Below are 7741 nucleotides of genomic sequence, written 5' to 3'. Positions count from 1 at the left end.
TTTGAAAAATAAATTCAAAATAAATCAAATTATTAAAAAAATATTATTGAGATAATAATATATTAAATCAATCCAGATTTTATATAGCCTAACTCATCAAATTCACGATTCGAATCATAAATTTTTAATATTTTCTTAAAAAAATTACCTAAATATACGATTAAAAAAATAAAAAACAAAATAAAAAAGTAAATCGATGAAGTTGGAAGAACAAAATTCAAAAGAAAGAAAGTCAAGATGATATTTTTAAAAAATATTGAGATGGCTACATATTCAATCAATCCACATTAATTTGCTAAACTTGTGATCTAGTTCATGAAACCATGATATTCTTATAAAAAACGACTTAGAACAAAAGTAATCCTACATAAACTAAAACAAAACATATCACAAAAAACAATTCAAAATAAATCAAATGCTTTAAAAATAAATTTTAATATGGCATCCTTTTTATAAAAAAAAATATTGAAATAACAATATATTAGATTGAAGACGCATCACCCCTAGTGCACCCTATCGAAGGTAAGTTGTATTGTTGTTTGATTGTTTTTTTAGGTCAAGTTTCTATTCGTTAGTTTCGTCTAAGGTCTAAAAAAGATCTCTCTTCATGAGGAAATCTTTATCTTATCGGGTTAAATCCTAACTATTCTAAAGTCTGAATTTTAGTATCAAATTTATTTTATATTGTGTATCTTTAATACCCGATGCTATGCTCTATTGTATAGCTTTGCACCCCATAATTATTAAAGTCTATATTTAAACTCTAATATAAAATGAATAAAATGATTGATAAAGTATTTTTGACATTTTAGTCAAACCCCAACGGATAATCATAAACTGGTTATGATATCTATTTTTTTTATTTTTAAAACATGAGAAAGATACAATTTTTTTTGTTTTTTTATGAAAATATACTTGGAAAACTTTTTAGGATCTGGCCATATGCATGAAAACAAAATATTTTTTTTGTTTTTTGAAAAGGGGAAATTAATTAAGAACTTTGAGATTTTTTTTAATTTTAATTTTTTTAAGAAAGGTTTCAGAGAAAACCCCGTATTTTAATACTGAATTTGTATCTTGCAGTGCAAAAATACAACCCAATATTAAACAAAATTGGTAGGAAAACACGCTAGAAAATCAGAAATATTTTGAAATGGCCTTTGAATTATTTTTTGAATTTTTTGGTTTTATTTTTTATAATATATAATATTATATTATTATTATTAAATATATGGGCCGGGTCGGCCCAGCTAACTGGACCGGACCCAGCCAGACTAGGCTGTTTAGCAGCCCAACAGGTTGGGCCACCAGCAACCCATTAGATTTGGGCTCCTTTCTTTTCTTTTTTTCTCTCTTTTTTGTTAGGCTAGACCCAACCCGGCCTTATAAGCTAGGCTTAAATAGGTCCGGCCCGACCTTAGGGGGGGTTAATTATTTCCCCCTGTATGCAGAATGAATTCTCATTTTGCATGCAGGCAACGACCTTACAGGGGGGAAGAAAAAAAAGGGAAAGAAAATGGGGGAAAGTTACTTGGCTTAGGGGTCGCGATAGTGGTAAGGATGTTCGATCGGTGGCTCAAAAGGCTTCGGTAGAGAAAATGGTGGCCGGTGTCGGCTGTGGGGGGAAGAAATCAAAAACTGTAGAGGAGAGGGGAAATGTGTGGTGGCTGTGGTGGTGGTTTCTGTTGTTGGACCATGACGATGTTGAGGGGGAGGAGCTGGTTTGTTGGTGGTTGTCTTCGGTAGATGTAAGAGGTGGTGGCAGCGGCGGAGAGTGAGAAAGAAAAGAGAGAACTATTGGTTGAAGAAGGAAAAAATCAGGGAGTATACTGGTTTTTTTAACAATTTTGAAATCAATTTTCTCCTTCTTCAGAACATGAAATCCTCATCTATTTATAGGGGTTGGAAGAGGGATGTTTGGTCTCCATTTGTGTCAAATCTTAGCACTTGGATCAACACAGAAGGTTCCCATATGTGCCTCCATAAGAGGCATGTTATTAGGAAGGAAAAAGGTTTTGAGTTTAATCATAAAATTATGATTAAGGTTTAAGAATCGGCACCTAATATTATGGTTACTAGAAACCTATAGTCTGCGAGAGTCTGAGTAAGAGACTAGTTGTGCAAAGGGAATCACCCCCAGTACACTTTACCTAAAGTATGATGCATTGCTGTTTGATTATTTTTCTAGATCAAGTTCCTATCTATTGGTCTTTTTCTAAGGTCTAAGTTCTTATCTCCCTTCATGAGAAAGTTTTTACTTTATTGGGTGAAATCTTAACCGTTCTAAAGTCTAAATTTTAGCATCATATTTATTTTGCACTTTATATTTTTAGTACTTAAGGGTGTATTCTATTATGTAGTTATATACCCCCCGAATATTAAAGTCTACATCTAAACTCTAATATAAAAATGAACAAAATGATTGGTAAATGGTTTTTGACATTTTGGTCAAATCCTAATGGATAATCATAAACTGGTTACAATATCTATTTTTTGCTTTTTTAGAAAGATGCAATTTTTTTGTTTTTGTTTTTGAAAATATGCTTGGAAAACTCTTTAGAATCTGGTTATATGCATGGAAACAAAATATTTTTTTTTGTTTTTGAAAAGGGAAAATTAATTTAAAATCTTTGAGATTTTTTTTATTTTAATTTTTTTAAGAAAGGTTTCGGAGAAAATCAGATATTCTAATACCAAATTTGTATCTTACAGTGCAAGAATACAACCTAATATTAAACAAAATTGATAGAAAAACATGTGAGAAAATCAGAAATAATTTCAAATGCCCCTTGGATTTTATTTTTTTATAATATATAATATTATATTATTATTAAATATATTGGTGGGACCCAGCTGGGCTGGGCCGACAGTGGCCCACAAGATCTAGGCTCCTCTCTTTCTTTTTTCTTTCTTTTTTTTTTTTGCTAGGCTAGACCCGGTAAGGCTGGGCTAAAACAGGTCCAGCCGGACCATATAGGGGTTAACTATTCCCCCTACATGCAGAATGAATTCTCGTTTTGCATGCAAGCAACAACCCTGCAAGGGGGAAGAAGAAAAAGGGGAAGAAAGGGGAGAAGGTTACCAAGCTTGGGGGTCACGACAGTGGTGAGGATGTTCAACCCTCAGGAGGCTTCGATGGAGGAAATTATGGTCGGTGTCGGTTGTAGGGGGGAGAAACCAAAAATTGTAGAGGAGAGGGGAAACGTGTGGTGGTTGTAATGATGGTTTATGTCGTTGGACCACGATGGTGCTGAGGGGGAAGAGTTGGTCTATTAGTGGTTGTCTTTGGTATATGTAAGAGGTGGTGGTAATGGCAAAGAGAGAAAGAAAAAGGAGAATTGTCGACTGGGAAAGGAAAAAACCGAGGAGCAAGCTGGTTTTTTTATCGACTTTAGAACCAATTTTATCCTCCTTCAGGACATGAAATCCTCATCTATTTATAAGGGTTGGAAGAGGTACATTTGGTCTTCACTTGTGTCAAATATTAACCCTTGGATCGACATGGAAATCAACCGTTGGTTCAAAGTAGGCATAACGAGCTGTTAGATTTGTTGTAGAGGAAGGGTTGGTCGGGTTGATCGCTTTGGGGTGGTGCCACCACCTCTGTGGCATTAGTTGGCCAAAACTAACCACACTAGTGTGTAGTCAGATGTCTGGTGATCATTTTTGTGTAAGTTTTGTTCGATTTGGTGGAAAAGCAAAGCGTCAAATGCCTTTGGAAGTAGGACACTCGAGCGAATTTTCTATAGAAGAAGATGAACAGTTGCAATAAAATGACATCGTTTAGTCCAATTACGCTTTAGTCTTTGATTTGTGATTTATTCTTAATTGCACAGGTGATTGGCTTCAAACTTTCAATTTTGTACAATTGTACACCTGATGAACTTCAATTTAAAACCTGAATTTCAGCGCCTTTTTCACTTTGATCCTTAGTCTCGGATTTATGCAATTCTACCCTTCATTGACCATCAAACTTTTAAATTTCTTCAATTCATCCCTAATTTCAGCCAATTGGGTCCTTAGAGTTTGACGCCTTTAGCAAAGTAGTCCTTGGCTATGAATTTATTCAATTTAGCCCCTAATTAACCCTTGATTTTGCCCCTGATTTCAATTTGGTCTCCTAAAATTTCAATCTTCTTAATTAAGCCCAAATTAGACTCTCAAACTTAATGTTTCACCAATTAAGCCCCTAATAAAATTAATTTGACTTGTTTAAAGTATAATTTGACCTAATTAAATCCTTTAATTAGACCCAAATTAATTCTTAAACATAATGAAAATTTAATTTGGCCCATGATTAAATCAAATTGGCCTACTAAAAATCTAATTAAGTCCTTCGGCTTAATTTTTAAGCAGATTTGTCCAATACTCATTTAATTTGACCTTAAATATGTATTATCTCTCCTTTTTAAGTAAAATGAGGCACAATTAAACTCCTAATTTTGTTTAAAATTGTAGCTTGATTTTTTCTTACTTTTGCTATAACACTAGCCTTCTTGCTATTATTTTTATTATAATCTTTAATATTATTTTTTATTTATTTTGAAAAGAAATAAGATGATTTTGAGGAATAACCCAAAAATAAGTTATGACAATTGCCCCTCTTTGCAATGTTTATGCCAAAAAGTTTCGTAAAAGACTTTAGATAATAAGTTTTGTAAAGTAGAAAAAAGAATGAGATATCACGAACTCACCAGATCAAGAAATTATCAATTCTTTTGAAAGTGTTTGAAGTGAGGGTTCAAAAGCACGCTCAAAGAAAAATGGATAAGGCTAGAAAACGCATTATCCCAAGGGCAGGGGCTGGAGAGTGCACTCGAAAGAAAAGGAGATAAGGTTTGTAAAAACCTTTTGAAATGGTATAGTTGCACCAAGAACCTGCCTACTGGTAGGATTTAAAGATTCTGAAATGGTCAAATTATCATGGGTGACCCATCCTGGTGGAAAAATATAAAGATTTTTCAAAGTGGTCTAATTTTAATGGGCGACTTGCTCAGGAAAAAAAGATTTCACTAGAGATGTCTTGAAGGGCCGATAGGATAGGGCTCGAAGTTGTATTATCTAGGAGATGAAAGCTCAAATGATCACTTAAAAGGAAAATAGGTAGGGCTTGAAGGCACACTATTTGAGGGAGAAGGGCTTAAAGGAACATTCAAAAAGAGATAGGGTTAAAAAAATACATTATTTGAGAGATGAGGGTGCAAAGACGCATCTAAAAAGAGGTAGAGTTAGAAAATACACTACTCGAGAGACAATGGCTCAAATGTGCACTTAAAAAAAGATAGGGTTAGAAAACACGCTACAAAAGAGACGAGGGCTTAAAGGCGTACTTGAAAGGGAGAAGATAGGGCCTGAATGTGCACTATATGAGAAAGGAAGGCTTAAATGCACACTCAAAAGGATAAAGATAGGGTTTGAATATGCACTATATGAAGGTTGAGGGCTTAAAAACACACTCAAAATGAGACAAATAAGGCCGAAGGTACACTATCTCAGGGAGGAAGGCTTAAAAAGGCACTTGAAAAGAAGAAGATAGGGTATGAAGGTACAATTTCTAAAGGATGAAGGCTTAAAGACACACTCGAAAGGAGGTAGGGATAGAAAACACACTACACATAATAAAGGCTCAATGACGCACTTAAAGGGAGGTAGAATTAGAAAACACACTACACGAGAGATGATGACTCAAATGCGTACTCAAAAAGAAGAAGATATGGCCTCAATGTGCACTATCTGAGGGAGGAGGGCTTAAAAACGCACTCAAAGAGAAAAAGATAGAGCCTGGAGGTAGGAGTTTGCATGTTCAGAATGCCTTTTATTGGTCCTAAGTTGCTTGATTGTTTGATTAGAAAGGACTTTTTAAAAGCTCGTAATGCAAGCTATAAATATTGGTTATGAAAGAAAGAGATTTGTAGGCTCAAAGAATGTTGTAAGGTTTTAAAGACTTAGGATCACTATCATTATATCTTTCAATTGTATTTCTTTGATTTGCCTATTTTTGTTTATTTTGGTGAGGCATCGTTATTTTACCTTAACTTTTTTTTTTCATTTGGGCATGCCTCCTAACATTTGGATTTCTCAGGCTCTTTAGCTTTTCACAACTTTTTTTTGATTTTGATCTTTAAATTTCTTCTTATCCCCTAGTGTGGGGTGTGATCATAGTTAGAATTTTATAAAAGAAAAACTTAATCAGGCTCCAATTGAGACCATAAGGGTTATATTTTTAAAACATGAATGGATAACAAAGATGGTCTTTCATAATTTCAAGCGCAAGTGGTCAGAGCCGATAAATTTTATCCCCGTCCAATGTAATGGTTTAGAACTAAGTTTTTGTGAATCAATAACTAACAAATTGAACTACATGTTATTATGCATACAATTAAATTATGGCTTAAAAGACATGAGACATGATTTTTTTTATTTTTCATGTTTTGGTTCAAAATTATTTGGTCACTTCAAAATGAAAATTGCTTGAATGACTCGTTTGCCACCTTACAAAAAGGTGTTTAAACATTATTTTAAGCAAACATCAAATTATTCCTGAAATCAAAAAGTAAATTTAATTTTTTCAAAAATATTTTGGAAAAAGGTTTTTATTATTTTTTACAAAATTGATTTGGTCACAATGTTTTGAATAGTTTCATGGAATAAATTATGAGGGTCAAAAAGTTTTAAAAAGGATGAGGATTGTCTTTTAACGTTTTGTATGTCATACCTTAGGGTTCAACCATTCTTACCATTATATTTATCCAATCATGAATAACAATAAAATACTAAATATTATTTTCATAACAACATCTCTTGATTTCAAAACAACAAAGAGATAAGGAAAATGCATATTTCATTTAAAGATGTGATGAAATCCCAACAAAACAAGAGTAGCAAAGTTCTATAACAAAAGGACTAACAATGCAACACCCTTTTTTTAAGTTAGCTTTCTTAGCAACACTAGTGTCTTCTCAGCATTCATCAATATTTTTTCCATTTGTTTGCTATGTTGGAAATGGTCCAGGATATGTAACATGCATGAAGTAGTTCATTCCCTAGTTGCACCATGTTAATGCTTCCGGTTTTGAAATTGAAAAGCATTATACCATATAAGTATCCTCTCATTACTACAATGTTGTTATCATAAAATACAAAAGGGATCATATGAGGTCCCCTCCCCATTGTTACATTCATGTTTACCATATACCTTTTGTGTCATTCTCTTCTATTGTAACTTTTCATGACCCACAATTTCATGAAGCTATGTTTATCATCCATGCAGGTTATAACAAGTTTTCCTTCATACTCAATAATCATGATCTTTGTATCTTTATCACGTCCATAAACTAATAGGGAAATTGGAAACAACTCACACTCAACTTTATGTGTTCCCATCAAATATGAAATGTCTCTTTTCCAAGTGAGCAAGTGAAGTACACCATTCATAAATACTAGGTTCATGCGACAAAGTGATTCATCTTATGGTAACTTGATTTCCTTTATCTATCTTTATTGATAAGCTTTTGAATTAAACAATTCACATCATATGCAATTATATAGAAAGAATTTCTTATAAGAGTAAAACTCGGGCTTTGGGAACCTTATGGTATTGTAATGCAAGGGATAAACAAATATTACCTTTTCCTTTTATTTTGTTCACTACTACGAGAGTTATTTTCATTTATTATTAAACTTATTATCTGTTTTTCAATTGTTATCATTACAGATACTATTTTATACTATGATTAGTGAA

The sequence above is a fragment of the Populus nigra genome, chromosome 11, assembly GCF_951802175.1.
Source record: "Populus nigra chromosome 11, ddPopNigr1.1, whole genome shotgun sequence".
NCBI classification, from domain to species: domain Eukaryota; kingdom Viridiplantae; phylum Streptophyta; class Magnoliopsida; order Malpighiales; family Salicaceae; genus Populus; species Populus nigra.
This window is presented reverse-complemented; position numbering follows the sequence as displayed.